We start from the raw sequence: 15,339 nt of genomic DNA, 5'->3' as shown, positions 1-15,339 counted from the left end.
AGCTAGAGATGTTGGTGATGGGCTAGGAGCTGTTTAAGTGACACCCTCCACCCCCCAGCTCTACTCATAAATATCAGCTTTCAGTGCTTGTAAATATTTTAAGCCTCAAAGACAAAAATGAGATCAGCATGAAAAGCTTCAACTGGCAGTTTCTCACTTTCCTTTTGCTTCCCTGTAAGAAATCTGACTAAAGGGTCATTTACGAACAGCTGTCTCCAACAGGGTAGTTGAAGAGCAGGCTTGAAATTCTTGATTTACTGTTAAGTCTTTAGAAACAATTGGCATTATTATTTTGATTGGTTCCTGAATTGCTGCTTTGACTCTAATTAAAATCTTGCCCAAACCTCCATCATCAGGACTGATATATTGTGGAGCCGACAGAAAACTGTATCTTTTTCAGCTCCCTACAGAGAGATGGAGTGAGCAAACAGGCAGAGGTGATGGGAACAAGTAGCTGCTCTTCAGGGCTTGGATGGCAAGCAACAACTGAGGTGAGAACAGGCTGAAAGGCCCTGAAGCAGTGAAAGGCTGGAGGAAGAGCAGGGCTGTTCAACCAGCCCATGCCCTTAGGAGCACTTAATAAAGTCCAGTCTGTGTTCCTGGGTGCATGGGACCAGCCAGTACCCTGAGCACAAGTGTACACGTCATGGCTCCCAGCTGCACAGCCCTCCTCTCCTGTGCCAGCTCTGGTAGGAAAACCCTGCAAATGGACAGGCACTGGCAACAACTGGCAGCCAGGCTTTGGTTTTCTTCAGTGTAACAACAGACATGCAAGCTTGTCCCTGGCAAACTAGGAAAAAGCTGCAACTTGTTAGTTCTGGGAAAAAGTGGGGCTCTGCACATAAGAACAGCTCATTTAGAGAAGTGTTAGTTTTTTGAATATTATAGCCCTCCCACCCCTTGCACATTCCTTGCATAAGGGGTATATCAATAACGTTAAGGTGATACACATGAAAGACAGTCATTCACCATCTCAGACTGTAACACCTAAGAAACTCATATGGCTTGATCTTTGCTTTGCTTTTACCTGTGTATTCCACTCAAACTGACTGGATTTTTTCATTAGCTCACCTCTTCTTAAAAGTCAAACCAGAAAACTAGTTACAAAACATATACAAACTATGGGCTTACTTGTAACCCTTGTGCCCAGCATCAAGATATTAATTGAATTCATGACACAACTGCATGCTGAAGTTGCATACTCTGTACTAACATTTGGCAAAATTAGAACTAAATGGATTAGTTCACTCAAGATGCATTGTATATCTGTGTACTCATAGCTGTACCTTAAGATGCAGTAGGTGCTTAAATTAAGAAAAAAATGCACAGTTGTTTTAAAGTCTCATAATTATATTATGAGAAACAAAGGCAGCCTGTGTACAACAGATTACTATCAACAGATGTTTGCTCCCTGGGTCACAGGATTAGAGATTAAGTAAATTCTCTTTCAATCAGCAATTTTTGTCTGTATTACTTTGTTACCACTGAATGGGAACTACTCAACTATTAATATTCCTGTCAAGGATTTTCGGACTTCTAGCTCATAAGGCAACTGAGCAAAATGGTTTGCTTTGTGTATCATTTCCATGGCTCTTTCTACAAGCTACCTACAGCTTCAGCAGTGATCTTTCCTCAGCAAGGAGTGCTAAAACAGAAGCATTTTACACCTAGCACAAAAAAAAAAAGGAAAGGCTTAATTACACATTTGAAAGTGCCTGAAGATGTTAAATTTAGACATCTAAATACCTTCCTCATAATACATACAACTGCAGGTCATTCCTTTTTTCAATGAATGTATAAGGCAGTCATACTCCAATGCAATCTGTGCCCATCACTCATCAGGGATGTGATCGTGAACAGCTTCTGCAGAGCTTGCCATAAACAGCAACAGCTTACATCCCCTGTCCTGGTTGCAGTCTTAGTTAAAATAAGATAGGCGGGAGCTGCTAAATTACAATCAGAAATCTGAAGTACCATCAAAGCATCATAGGTGGCTTTTTAGAGATGTAGGGTGGTTTTTTTTTTTAGAAAACCTAGGACAAATAGGCTGCCATTTGAGTTTACACTTTCCAAGAGGTTGAAGTAGGGATGTAGCCTAGGATTTTGCTTTCAGCTAATGCCCAGAGTTAAAACTAGTGTAAAATTGTTGCAGTTTAGTGTCAAATACATTAAATCAAATAAAATTAAAAGAGGTAAGAATAAGACACTTTCAATCAGGCCCTTTCCTATCTTCTAAAAAGAAAACTCTTCTCACTCCATTCTCTTGTTCCTTTAACACCTTAAATTCCTGGCTGCTAGCTAAAAAGATGGGCAGATCTCTTGCCTCTGAAATTCAGATATATCACCCAGCAGATGACCATGGAATATGTAAGAACTCTTCTTCTCAGAGTTGAATTTCAACAAGGTCTTTTGACTTCTATGCTGCTTGACTTCAGAGCAAAAAGATTTTCAGCAGTCCTTTCCCCAAAATGTAACATATAGGAAGAAACCCACAAGAGCTTTCCAGTTTGGCAACAAGTTCCTCCTGGTTTCAGGTGTGAAATGCACAGTTTGGGATGGTGAACAGCCTACTCCTCTTGCATTTGCTGCTGTGCTGTAACAAGCACATGTTGGTCATGCAGCCCTGGCTCTGTCTAGGGATTAGAAGCCCTTTGGGTTTTGAAAGCTCTCCTAAGGAGCTATGTCCAAGCACCCTGAAAGCAAAGGATTTCAGGCTATTTAAATTTGGCTGCTTCTCTGCTGTAGCCTATTCTGTTGCAGTCTCTTTATGGCCAGCTTCCTGTCCCTGATGAACTGAGCACAGCTTGGGACAACTGCAGAAAAACAGTGGTATCAGAAATAAGGTTATTGTAGTCTGCTGAGAAACTTGCTGACTGCATCAGGGAATTAATCAAAACAGTCGAGAGCCTGAAGGTCCTATCAGACTGCTATACCTTCATTAAATTAAGTGAAGAAAAGTCAGCTAATCCTTCTTTTTGCACTAAAATTCACCAGCATGTACAAAGCACCTTCTACCACAAGGACAGGCAGGTGGCCACCAGGGCTTTAATGGCTCTTTGGAGCACTGCTCCTGAGAAATATTTTCCTCTATAGGACTGGGACCAGTCAAAATTGTGATGTGATGGTCTCTGTTGTGAATCTCCATCTGAGAACGGGGACTGTGTGCTCAGAAGCAGCATGCTACTGTGTGTTTTTCCAAATGTTTTAGTGTCTCTCTCTCTCTCTCCACGCTTTGCTTCACCTGAGCTCCTTTACAGAAAGGCACGTCTACAAAGATCCTGAAGCCAGGAGAAGGAAAAAGAGGAAAATAGTGCTGTAAAATGAAAGCATTATCCTGGATGACCATGAGAATGACTAATGTCTAGTCTAAACCCCTACTAACCTCCAAGCCAACAAATAATCCTTCTTGGATATATTATTCCATTTTACTTCCCATCCCTCCTAGACTTCATGGTAATCTATGAGCACTAAGCTTTTGCGTCTAAACACTAACCTTCTCATGTGGCAAACCCCTTTCATGGTTTTTCAGTTTTTGTTGTTATTTTTTTTAAATGATAGAGAAGTGATCATGGATCCCCACTCCACAACCACAATGAAGTAACCATCAGAATGAATTATATCTTGGTTTTAAATAATGCTGTTTAATGTTGGTTTGACAAGTCTGTAGACAGTCGTACCTCACACACAAAAGGAAAATCTCCTATTTAAGCCTTGCATTGATTCATGTAGGTGCAAAAAAAATTTGATCTAGAGAAGCCATCTCTTAGTGTACATTCAGTCCTCAAGCTCTCTGCTATGGCTGCCAATAAGTACTCCAGCCCCTGCCAACTGTAGCCATAGTTATGCGATTTGGACAGGAATTTCTCCACTAGAATCTGGATAAAGCCCAATAACTCATTTCACACCGGCCCACAGCCATCAGATGGTAATGACTTTTGGGCACTGCTCTGATTCAACAAGTCTGGTAATGTAGGAGGTGAAAAGCTCTGTATTCTGTTACTCTGTATTCTGTAGTCCAAATCTTAAGCCATCCTGTTCCCAGAGGATGAATAATTAGCAATAGTTATCTTAACAGACTGATTTCTGTGCCACAGCTGTGTGATTTATGTGCTGTCTATGCAGTGAAAAAGCAGATCTTCCATGACCTTGCATGGGTTTGTCAGGAGTAAAAGTCAGACTTGTTCCTTCCTGAAACAGATGCTAAGGGCCACAAACAAGTCTGTTGGGGTGGGGGGAATCAGTGCTGTTCTCTTTGTATTTGAAGCCTGAGATTAACGCAGTACCATCCATTCACATTTTCCCAGGCCAACAACAACAACGTCTGGCGAGCAACAGCACCCACTGACAGGAAGCGATGCTTACTGCTTCAGAGAAGGTACACACCTAGGAAGCCGCGCGCATCATGGAATGGCTGTTTCAACTGCTACTTTGGACTGGAAATTAAGTACACTCATACTAAAGTGTCTGAACAGTAATTAAGGAAAAAAAAAAACCCCACACCCAAACCCCAAAAGAAAATCAGTCAACTTGATAAAACTGTTGGATGGAAATTTTAAACCACAAGGTTAATTCATCTATACCCTGCACTAGCCTATACAGTTAATGTGCTTTTCCTCAAATCATACTTTCATTAAAATATGAAACTATCATGCAACACCCTGCTAGAGTTTCCTATGCTATATCATAAACTACAGCCTGATGACTTCCCACCAGGCCAGGGTTATACCATCGACACGATTGTTTTAAGAGAAAGGGAAATAACTAACTGCTAACTCACTGTACTTTACAGTCATCAGATAAAAGAATTTCCATGGGATATTTTTTGGCAAACAGTCAGCAATGAAAACACAGCGCAGTTAGTTAAAGAAGTTGAAATAAATTATACCTCTTAACTCAGCCTGATCTACTGTATAAAATAGTCAAGAGGTAACAGTAAAACACTTTTTATTGGTGACAATCATATAACAGAGAAGGAAAAGCGGATCATGACAGTTTCCCTTTGCTGGATATATAAGGCTACCATAAAACCCAAGGAAAGGTCAGATGCCGAGACGTGCATATTTTTGATCCAAAACCACAGTAAATAAAATCTGGCATAAAAATCACCAGAAAAATGAAAACAACATGCTTTCCTTTTCAGTGTGTGACTGTATTGCACTAGTGAGCCCGAACTAAGGTTGGTATCATATGGTGTTTGAAAATAGCTGGACCCTGATACACATCCACTGTAATAAACTGGCATACTAAAAATACTGTAGCATTGTTGGGCTTATGCATGATTTGCTTCATTTCCCACCTATGCTGGATTTCCTGTACACCAAAGTACATAGAACCTACACATTGCTCCTTGTCATCTGTGTATTTCAAAATTGAGGTGATTTTACTTCTATTCATGATGCAAATAAATCAGGTTTACAGTCCGATATAATTTTGAACAATCTGTCAAGGTAGTTTTCTTAAAAACTGTTTCTGTCTATATTCATTGAGTTGCCCCCAAGTGCCAATAGCTACATGTATATGGCACTACTTTAAATAATGTATTTATTTTTCAGAAATTGCTTTTGCATGTGGTTTGAAAAGAATACGCACCCTTCTCCAAAAAGTCTGTTTAAACCATCTTAATCACACGACATTACTAGCTAAATTAGTTAACGTAACAAGCTGTGACAAAGCCACTGAGACAAGACCCTTCAAATTAATACTCATACCATACTGCTCGCAACTTAAAAACGCAAAGGCTTCTTTGATGTCATAGCCCACGGAAAATGCACATATAATTTGCTGTCCACCATTACATCACAGTTTGATTGAGTGTTACTGTTTCCTCTCATTTCTGCCATCCACAGTTAATTTTTGACATATTTTTCATTTGGAAGAAAATGAGAATTGGTTGGCGCATTTTTCATAGCATGAGATAGCATACCGACAGAATAGAAAAAAAGCACTAAAGAAAGACTTCTTTAAAATTTCCAAAGGAAAGTATATGCAAAGTGTTTTAGACTGCCGGCTTGGACTCAGTAAAGTCTACCCCTACCCACTGTAATTCCCCATTAATAAAGCATGTCCCCAACTCTGTTGAATCTCTCAATTCTATTTTCTACAATCCTTTGGTTCCATCTATAAATGTTCCATGACAAAGAAAAGCTTTTAAAATGTAAGTAGGTTTTTAATATTTGCAAAGATTAATGAAAAGGTATTTCATATCAATATATTTTCTTTATCTCTTTTCAAGAGCTACATTTTACACAGCAAAGGTAAAACCTGTTGGAGCTACCACTATTCTTTTCCGAATTGTGTGTTCTTGTACAATTCAAAATGAACAAACATTTTGCAAACATCTGTGTAAAAGCACTACTGTTTGATGCATGTATGAGGATAAAAGGTTAATAAACTGGAACAGTGACATGCAAATATTTCAGGAATACTAAGGTGAGATCCAAGGTCCGATCCGAGAATGACTGACTCTTCTGACTTCATCCCCTGAAGGATTTTGAGTCATAACAGAGCATCATTTGGAAAAAAGCCCAAACAACAACAACAAAAAAAAACCCACACCAGAGGAGATGCAGGTGCAGCTAGATCAGACCTCTTCTGATCTCCCCAAAGTGTCAGGCTTTAAGGTACCACAAAATAATTAGAAAGGAATATTTATTTCAAAGGCACACTAGCCTAGCTTTGTGAGAAAATATGCAGAAATCTAAGTTTTCCATGGTGGCATTACTTTTTACATTGCTTCATTTATCAATTTGGTTCATACTGAGTGCCTACATTTACTTTACAGGATAGCTTCAGATAGAAAATAAGCTACTGAATACATACAGTGTATAAAGGCACATTAAAAGATAGTCTCATGTCTTCATTGAACTTTTAATATTCCTTACCACAGAAAACAAAATTAACTATTTCAGTGAAATTGCTGAAGCATTTTCTTTGAAAGAAGTTCTTTTTATCTCTTACCTGAGCTTTTATATCTCTTCCTCAACAGCATCTTGGGAAAATGTCTAGCTAAATGTAATCAAAACTCATGAAACTATGCCAGCCAAGAATCAGCTGTAAAACCCTGTATCCCACCTATGAGCATCACCTGATCAAAACAGGGAATGGAAGCTCAGGTACAAAGATGTGAAACAAGCAGTCTGGATATTAAGTTACAAACAGCAGAGTCTGTGCCACACTCCTCTTCATTTAGAAAATTTTTATGTAAAGAAAGATAGGAAGATTGCTGTTAACATCCAAAGCTAGTTACTTCTGCTTTTAAGCTGCCAATCCCCACATACACTTGCAGTTCCAAGCAGCAAACACTGAATGCCACCATCTGGAGATTATGCAAACATCACTACAAGCAATCTTGAAAACTCTCCTGAACACTAGCAACAGGGAAAAAAAAATACAGACGGGAAGCAATGCAATGTGATACCATTACTACTAAACCATGCTTTGCTACCTGATCTTTAGGAAAGCATCAAAGATTGCCATAAGCAAGCTGTAGATTTTTACTTATTATCATTTCAGACGATATTTAGATTGAAGCAGTCAGACAATGGCATATAAAAGAAACAGCAATAGACAGCTTTGACCCTGTGGCTCTCTTAGATACATTTAATAAATCATTGTCACTCCTGTTCCCCTTTCCAATGAAAAGAAACCCAAGAGCACCATGCCAGTAGTCAAGACAAAAATAGTGCCTGGAAGATAAAAATAGCAGCTAGCCATTCTCACCCCAACATCAAAGACCGCACCTGTATATTAAAATATAATTAGCATGTGCACATGCCATGCTTGCAGAAGACAGTGCCAACATTATTCAGAGGTGCCAGTGCCCTTCTAACTGACTGGGTTTGGCTGTTCATGAGTAGAAGTGACATATTCCCAGCTGAGCCTAAAGAACAACCTACTTCATAAATCACAAACTCCTTTCTCAATCCTACTTTAGAGCTGTTCCGTCTCACTTCTCATAAGAATAAATAAAACAATGTAGACATTCACAAAACCAAAACTATAATATAGCTACCTTATGGCATAAGCGTGCTATATTTTTAATGGATTTTAAAAAATTTTATGGCCATAGATACATAACTTTCTTTAAACTTGGTTTCTTGGTTAGCTTATCACAAATGCTTCCCAAATCATGGGGATGATGGTGCTTCCTACCGATTCCCCTCCCCACTTTTCCTCAAGTGTCAGTCTGTCTCCCAGAAGGACAGATTATTTAGTGTCTGAAAAAAATCACTAGTATATTTTGACAATTTTTCATGGGCAGATGCCATCGGCATCCCTAAATCCCACGTGTTTACGACACACTCAGCAACAAACTATTGCTGAATGAAGCGCTCAAGGATCTGCAAGGATTTTTCTTCCTAGAGGCAAATGCCACCCTGCCAGGTCACCAGACCAAGCAGTGTTTTAAGTAATTGAGCAAGTGACAGTATAAATTCTTGCCCTGTTCAGCTGCCAAGGCAGGGACTGAATTGAACTGACTGCCGCTGCTGTTGGCCTCACCACACACGCTGAGTAGGGATTTGAACTGCACGTGTAGAAATCGTAAGCGATGAAGACGATCTTTGTGTTCGCAAAGGAGGGCTGAGGCACAAATCTTATCATCTGCAAACGTGGCCAAATGCAACAGAAAGTGTAATTGACTTACTCGCTTTGACAGAAAACAAATCAATCCATTTAAAGGGGGAGGAAAGGATTTCTATTGCAAACCAAAATTAATTGCATGCATGGAACAACAATAATCAATTTTGACCGCAGACATAAGCGCTATGGTTTTCCTGATGTGTTGGAGCAGCCCAAAAGCATTTCCCTGTCTGAACACTTCAGAGCACCTGCTGAACTCGTGTCTGGGGGGGAAGGAGGCACATGCCACCCGCACTGCATGACACTGCCACCAAACCATGAAGCAGTCCCCGCTGGCAGGCTCCCACGCTTGCCCACCCACTCGGGTCTCTGGAAGAGAAGGAACCAGCCCCTGGGTTTGCTTGCTTCGTTTTTCTCCAAAGTCATATGGATACATCTTCATAATTACACTTCATAAAGCACCTCAAAGTCTAAGAAAGAAAACTGAATTGCATACACCCTTAAAACTTGTATCCCACGTCCTCTTCTCCTCGACCAGAAGTTTTCAAGAGCTGCATGACCACCTTTCTCTCCTTAGACTTTCTCTACAGAGTATGAAGCAAGAAACAATTCTGGTCAAATGTAAAACTGTTTTTTCTCAGCACCCAGCCATATATGAACAGTGATGAAAAGTTTTAGGAGAGAAAGTACATTTGTTTTTACTATTTGGCTATTTTTCCAATTAACTAGTATTTAAAATGTACAGAGCACGTGCAGCATTGTAATAAGCATTACTGACATACACATGCACTATATATTGCCAAAGTACCTTTAAAATTAGACAGAAAGGTGTCTACTGCTAAGGCTAAAACCAGTCCCAGCTCCGTAATTCATCCTCAAATCGCAAACCTGGCATCAAAATTAGTCTATTATTGCCAAAACGTTTATTTTAAAATTAACTTCAAACCCAAAGATTAACACAAAAGCACATTTCAGGAGAAAAAGAGAAACATCTTTTTAAATTCATTGTCAGGCTGAACGCCAATTACCAGGTCCTCTAAAAATCTCTTTTTCTTCCGCATTCCTCACCAAAAAAGGGAATAGGAAATCTTTTATCTGCAGTATTTTCTCCGTATATCTAGCACCTCTCACCTTAAACTAAACTAATGAAAGCACACCTGAAGGTTTGCAGCAGACCCCTGACACCTTACAAACTCTGACCCACAGTCCAAGCGACTGAATAGGAAATCTCCAGCATGTGTGTGCATCCCGCAAGAACTGAAGCTTCAAACACAGGATGGCACATGTCACGAGCAGCCAGCTCCCCGCTGCCCCGCGGGGCAGCCCCGCATCTTGCCAGCACGCCAACGATGCTGCTTTTTTTTCAGTCACACATTTCCCTCTTTGACTTTTCTGCAAACCTCACTGAACCTCATTGTTTTGTTTTGTTTTGAAAATTTCTTTAGTGTTCTGCTCAAATCAGGCTTTAAAAAAATTAAAAAAGAAAAAAAAGAAAAGAAAAGAAAGAAAAAAGTAAAAAAAAAGAAAAAGGGACAAAAGAGGGGGGGGGAAAGCAAGTACTTTGTGAGCTGAAAAGCTAAGCCTTCTACTTACACTGGGTTTCCACGGGCTTGCTATATCGCTGCCAGATTCCCCAAAGATGAGAGTCATGTGAGGAGGCAGAGGGCGGCCTGGGGGGCTCCGCTAAGCAAACACAGCACCGTACGCTGGGCTAATCCTGCACCTGTGGTGTGTTATTCAGCAGTAAAGAAATGTAGTCCAGACTGCCTCTGCCTAATACGGCTCAGCTGTTTTTCTCTGTACTCCTTTTGATTGTAAGCTGGCAAACAATATTATTTTAGCCAGGCGCAAAGCAATATTCAGGCTACATAGGATGTGACAGTAGAAAGGTAGAAGAAAAAAGAAAATCCTGGAATTACAAATAAAATAAAGATTCTGAGCAATACTGATTTTGTAACTATTTCCAGATGGTTAACAGCGGCTTCCAAGGTCAGCATGTGAAATGCACACTGGAGCTGGAGCCTGGTGCTCCCTACCTCCCTTTAAAGTGGGTCTACCTGCGATATGGGATACACTGCAGCGGCCTGGCTCTCATTTATTCAACTCAATACATGTTTTCCGAAGAGCGCAATCATGAGAAGTTTTCAATGGTTTTTAGGCTTCTTTCTGTTTACTTTGTAGGCAAAACAAAAAATGCTGATAGAGAACAGACTATTAAAAGAGATGGCATACAACCACCAATTCCTGATTTTTTTCCAGAGAAAGGGCCACCAAAGAGAACATCAAGTTGCTGCCAGGATACATAGGTTTTATCATAGCTCGTCACAAAAAATATAGGAAATTTGATAAAAACTATATACAAAGAAGAGCAAAATCTGGTCCCTTAATGGAAAGATAGCAAGAAGTTCACCCCAAGGTAGAGAAAGGACCATTGAGAGTAATTATTTGTCCTGATATTTATCTTACAAGTTGACTAACCACTGTTAAAAAAATCCATGTAATTGTGATCCGCACAGGTATATAACAAAAGAATATTATTAAAAAAAACCCCACAGGTTTTCACATCCTTGAAATAATTTAGTTAGCTTGTAACTTTAATGCAAGGAAAACTAATCTGGTAATTGGCATTTATTCCAGATAACATGGTCAGGTCATATATCACATCCCCTTCACATAACACATAACATCTATCATTCAATGCTAGTATGTAACTGTTAGAGATGACCTATAGCTACTGTTTCTAATCAGCTTTTTTTTCTTTCTGATATTAACTGTAAACATCAGACGTTGCAATCAGAACATGATCACAACATTTTGTACTTTAAAGGCTTCTCTCTACAAAACGATACTTCAGTTTCTGCTCTGTCATTACCTAATCTAATTCCACCTTTGGAAACTGGTAATGAAAATAAGAGATATCTGCACATTCAAAATTATGTATCCAATTTCTTGTTGGAAGGTTTATGCTGCTGTTGTTTACCAATGGGATTATTTCCAAAGAGATATTTTATGTTTAAGAAAAATATGTTATAGAAGAGCTATATTCCTATCAGAAAATTCTCAAAACTAATCTGGAACTATATGAACTTTCCACTGATTTCATACAGAAGGGCTGACTCTTCAGGATGCTGAGTGAAACCAGTATGGTTCCTAGTGAAATAACCAAAGGCAGGTATCTGGATATTTGATTTGATCTACAGAGGAAAAGGTAAGAAACAAGACTTTATACAACATCAACATCAAAATAAAAAAGTTGCTTCCAATTTCCTCTTTCAAAAAATTTGCATATATTGTCTTTGCAAATACTTATTTCCTTTTTTGGAGCCTTACACATGCTTTTTTAAAGCTATTTGATACTAGCAGAGGCAACGTTTGAATTTTTTTCCTCCTCCATACTGTTTGGTCTGTTCCTGCTGCATCCCTGCTTTGGAGAGCTACTGGTACATGCTAACAAGACCACGCATACCACCTGAAAAAGATACATGACGTGCAACCTTCTGCCAATGCAAGGTTGTAACATGGTCCGGCTAGAAACTGCTTGAACTGTATGGTGGTGCTCCTGGCAGCCATCACATTTCTCCTCTTTATCTCTCTGAGGACATCCTGCTTATTCCACCTTGTCTCTTGTAGTCCATTCATGGCAACATCCAATAAAAACATCTTCAGAGCTGTAAGCAGCGTTTTGAATTTGCTTTCTTTGTATAACGTGGCCTTTGCACTGTATGTGGTGTTACCCAGACTGTGCTCTGTACCAGCCTGCTGTTCTCCAGCCAATACAAAGCTCAAAACCTGCTTTTAAGATAACGTGAAAGCTCAGAAAAACAATGAAAAACATGGAAGCTGAAGCATAAACAGGACTGATATAAGTTTCTTTAAGTAGGAACAGCTTTTGTATACAGTTCCTTTTACAACCAGTCACCCACCTAAATGTTTACATGTAACTAGCTCTGCAAAACAGTGAACTAGATGGCTGTGGAGACAGAGGAATTAGGTACGGAGACTGCTTTGTATATCACTAGCTAAAATTCACCTGAAGCCAGCAAAAACTGGCTGTTGGATTGCCTATTTGAAACCAGAACCTTGTCCTGGCTGAAATTCTTCAAGGCCAATATCCATCTCACAACACCTATATTTGCAATTTCCAATAAATAGTCTTCTTGCAAGCTAAAAAATCTCAGGTAAAAGGTTGTATGAACAAGTTGACAGAAGTATAGAAGAATACTAATGCTTAATGCCATGAGGCATTGTTGCTCCCCATGTTATTTGAATTTCATGGATAAACAAGGAACTTTTGTTCCCAAGGTAATAATAATAATAATAATATAGCATTTCTCACGAGTGGTAAATCTACTCCTTTTTTTCTTTCTTTCCCCTCTCTCTTCCTGAAGCGTGCACTTAACCCTATTACGAAGGAAAGCCTACCACTCTCCATACAGGAACCAAGCCAGAGGACTTGTCAGGAAAATACAAAAAAGGCATCTTACTTTCATTAATACATTAAAATGTCATAAAAAAGCCCTAGGACAAAATGCAGTAATTGCCAGCTGCCTAATTATTTTCTCATCCTCTTTCAGCCCTCAACACAATGCCTCCGTTAGGCTGGCTGCCAGTGATGTTTGGAACATTAAAAACATCCTCAATTTCTGCAGAGATTTCACGTTGCGAAATGTGCTCTGATGGGCAAAACTGAAGCAAATATAAGAGTAAACTGATATTATTTACTTTAAATGATGAGAGAAGCAAGACTACTGCGTGCTGTCAACTCACCCTCGGGTCTGTATCCATATTCGTAGAAGAACAGTTCAGTGATAGGAGGTTAGAGGTGGCTAAGGACAAATTTCGCTTCCCAATTAACACTACTGAGCCATGAAAGCCTTGTCTACTAGGCGCCATGACATACAAACTATCCTCCCACTGCACAGGGCCCTTGCTCTCTGCAGAGTTCAGTGTCTCCTGACTTGCTCAACAGTGTAAGCAGAGGGATCATTAGTTATGACTGGTAGAGTCTAGGAGATAATGTTGACTCTTATTTCAGGAACTATTAAGTTATAAACACTGCTCTGAAAGCCATTTATCTGCATTTTAAGATAAACAGAGAAGCTACTCAATTAAGTAGATCGCAAGAAATAAGCTACAGATGCCAAAGTGAGCAACTTCTAAATTCCAAAAAGGAAAATCTGTGCGTTTAATAAGCACAATTTTATACCGCAAAATTACTGACATGGAAGTTCATAACCAGCATAGCTTAACCACTCCACGATGTCTGATAAAGAAACACAAATCAAAGTGTAATTACAAAACAGTTAAGTCCAAGCGATGCAAATTACATGCACTTACAATTTGCAAGTTACTACCACAGATACCAGTTTTGAAGTGTAGCATTATGAAGTGGCAATCCTTGTAGAGCAGTATTTACATTTTATCTGCACATCACTACAGTTTGAAAATTAGATGCTATCCCAGGCCCCTGCGAATGAGATAAATGCCAAAGCTGTCATGCCTGAATCTGCACTTGCTAGGGAGAACATTCTTACTGAGATAAGCAACAGAGTATGAAATTATTTTCTCGAGTCTTGCCAACCAACCGAATTTTTTACTGAATACTATTCATCTGTGTGGATATATCTCTATGAGATCTTTAAGATACTAGTTTAATAAAATTAAAAGCAAAAAAACCCCGAACCAAACCCCAACCACTAAAAAGCATACCCACAAAATAGTTTCCAGTATCCTTTAAAAAGATGGATATAAAATACAAGGCATTCTAAGCATCAAGATGGATTTTTTTTTTTCCCCCCACAAAAATTAAAAACCTGATCTTTCCTTGCACTTCCAGATGCCAGAGCTTTTCGAGCCCGCTCTGAGGTCAGACAGGGGAACATGCAGGTGCACCGTGCCTTGGCAGCTGAAAGCTTGCAAAGTTGTGCCGGAATCCGATCTGCGCCCCCCCCACATTCCTGCAGGCATTATAAATGCTCCCTGAAGGAATATTACCCTAATGCAGACTAATTTTCCGCAAACAGCCCCAGCCTCATTAAACCTCTTCTTTATCAGCATTGTTCAAAGCAGTTTTTCTGGTAATATTGAACTCCCTTTTGCCCATCTAAAAAGCAAAGAAACTCCTTTTATGTTCTCTCCAGTATCATTTCTCCTATTCAGGTCCACTGGCACTACACAACAGATTAAATAAAAATATTCAGTTTCATCATATGGTAGTAAAGTCCTAAAGACTATGACACAGAGATTAAGAGAGAGAGAGGTTCTGTTCCCATAAATAAATACAGAGTAAAGAGACCACTCTCCAAACAGGGTTTGATAGATTTATATGGGTGACTCATCTCAGCAAACAGGCAAGCCCAAGTGAATTAACAGGACAGTATTCCTAAAGCAAGTGTTTTCCTGGACCTGCAATTCTTCACGCTCCTGAAATGGCCTTGTACCCTTCCCTAGACAAATCCTTTTGCCTTCAGTGGGACACACAGACCCTGTTCTCTTAACATGAATAGCCATTGCCATTAAAACTATTAAAAAATTTGAACACGCTTTCATCTAGCTTTATCGTGGAGACAAAAAAAGAGCTAGTCTGCATTGAAACACTCTGCAAAGCAGCATAACATAAAAGTGAAGTTATGACATGCAGATACCGAAAGTAGATCTTCTTTCCAAAGTGATGGCTACCTATGTGACCTTATCCCAGATGCTCTGTGATGCACCTTGCCATCCACAAATCACTGAACAACAATGTTCTTTTAAAAGCAT

General features: G+C 39.5%; 1 protein-coding gene across 17 annotated transcripts in view; it reads right to left on the bottom strand.

Annotated features, from left to right (window-relative positions):
• Positions 1-15,339, bottom strand: part of BMPR1B (bone morphogenetic protein receptor type 1B) — a 273,903-nt gene that overhangs the window by 37,699 nt on the left and 220,865 nt on the right. The gene's annotated exons all lie outside the window — the stretch shown is intronic.

Source organism: Nipponia nippon, unplaced genomic scaffold (genome assembly GCF_047370975.1).
Source record: "Nipponia nippon isolate SJK-2023a ecotype South Korea unplaced genomic scaffold, ASM4737097v1 scaffold_6, whole genome shotgun sequence".
Classification (NCBI taxonomy): domain Eukaryota; kingdom Metazoa; phylum Chordata; class Aves; order Pelecaniformes; family Threskiornithidae; genus Nipponia; species Nipponia nippon.
Note: the sequence above shows the minus strand (reverse complement) of the source record. Positions and strands in the feature narration are given on the sequence as shown.